The 1,930-nt window shown below is 46.0% G+C and overlaps 1 non-coding gene across 1 annotated transcript; it reads left to right on the top strand.

The window, feature by feature from the left end:
- Nucleotides 1–303: 303 nt before the first annotated feature.
- On the top strand, nucleotides 304–491 carry LOC122937417. The gene has a single exon (XR_006389807.1). It is a non-coding gene; the product is annotated as a U2 spliceosomal RNA (small nuclear RNA).
- The last annotated feature ends 1,439 nt before the right edge of the window (nucleotides 492–1,930 follow it).

Genomic DNA, 1,930 nt, shown 5'->3' with positions numbered 1-1,930 from the left:
CTGACTCCTCTTCTTCAGACTCCTCTCTCTGCGTTGCCGCAGGTTCAGCAATTGACGACGACAAGGCTGCTTCTGGTGGTGATGGTGACCACAACTCTTCCTCTTCATGCTCATCTACGGCCTGATCCAGCACTCTTCGCAGGGCACGCTCCAGAAAAAACGCATATGGGATGAGGTCGATGATATTGCCTTGGGTTTGACTGACCAGGTTTGTCACCTCCGCAAAAGGATGCATGACCCTACAGCCATTGTGCATGAGCGTTCAGTAACGTGGCCAAAAAATACCCAGCTCCGCAGAGGCTGTCCTCTTTTTTTTTTAATAAAAAAAAATCTGTTCTTACCAGTTTAATCTCTGTTTTGTCCCCTATCAGGGGTCTGGTGTATGGAATAGATTTTAGGAGCCAGGAGATGGAAAAAGATGCTTGGTCGGTCCTCTTACTTCCAATTTGGGGCACTGCGCGTGCAATATACTGTGCCACCAGATAGAAATAGTACTACTTAACACACCACTCCTATTAGTTTAATCCCTGTTACGTCCCCTATCAGGGGACGTGTATGGAATAGATTTTAGGAACCGAGAGATGGAAAAAGATGCTTGGTCGGTCCTCTTAATTCCAATTTGGGGCACTGCGCGTGCGCCGTGTAATGTACTGTGCAATCCCAATATGAGTGGTGTGTTAAGTAGTATTATTCCTATCAGTTTAATCCCTGTTAGGTCCCCTATCAGGGGATGTGTATTGCATAGATTTTAGACAACCGCAAAGAGTTGACACACTCATGACATAAATTTTATTCCTCTATGCGTCAATCTTGGTGTAGTGATGACTGTGCTCGTGCGCACGTTTAGGAGATTGCAGGCAATGTTTTTTTTTCAAAGCCTATGGCGCTGAGGTAGTTCAGTGACAGTTAAGTGACCCAGAAAACAATGATTCTGCAGTGTGGGCCCATTGTTGGCCTAGTAGGCTTTAATGATCACCTTAGATGATTACAAAAAAAATTTATGTTTTTTCTATGCAAAATTATCCAGCCGATCGCTTTTTGTCTGTTCACAATGAAGAAACGACCTTATCTGGGGTGTGCCAACATTGCCATTGCCAACACACTCATAGAGGTGGTCGCTTCATTGTGATATGCAAGCCCCTTCACCGCAACAAGGTAACGATCACGAAGGGGAATTGACACATGTATGTGCCTTTTTTTTTGTTTGGTTTTTGCAGCTACAGTGCAGCACCAGAAACCCGAAAAATGAGGCATGTACACATGCCTGAAAAATTTGGTATTGTTGCAGCCGGACAGAAAAATTGATGTTTCCCAGGCAGAAAGTGCCTAAAACATTGCGGCCTGAACCGTAGTTGGTGGTGGATAAGTCACGCAAGTCATCTGGCATTGAGAGATAAAATACAGCATTGTGTGGACCATTTTTAGCCCAAGGCAGCTCATCTCAGTCATCAGGCCTTTTTTAGTTGAATGTATCACCCACTGTCAGTCCCTTTGGGATTCATCCCTCATTCATCTTAATAAAGGTGAGGTAATCTAGACTTTTTTGACCTAGGTGACTTCTCTTCTCAGTGACAATACCTCCTGCTGCACTGAAGGTCCTTTCTGATAGGACACTTGAAGCGGGGCAGGCCAGAACTTCTGTCGCAAATTGGGATAGCTCAGGCCACAGGTCAAGCCTGCACACCCAGTAGTCAAGGGGTTCATCGCTCCTCAGAGTGTCGATATCTGCAGTTAAGGCGAGGTAGTCTGCTACCTGTCGGTCAAGTCGTTCTCTGAGGGTGGACCCCGAAGGGCCGTGGCGATGCATAGGACTTAAAAAGCTCTGCATGTCCTCCATCAACAACATGTCTGTAAAGCGTCCTGTACTTGCCGGCATGGTCGTGGTAGGAGGAGGATTACTTTCACCTCTTCCCCTGTTAGATTCCCTTTG

This window comes from Bufo gargarizans, chromosome 4, assembly GCF_014858855.1.
Source record: "Bufo gargarizans isolate SCDJY-AF-19 chromosome 4, ASM1485885v1, whole genome shotgun sequence".
Classification (NCBI taxonomy): domain Eukaryota; kingdom Metazoa; phylum Chordata; class Amphibia; order Anura; family Bufonidae; genus Bufo; species Bufo gargarizans.
The sequence above is the reverse complement of the archived record's forward strand: the minus strand, read 5'-3'. Positions and strand labels throughout refer to the sequence as shown.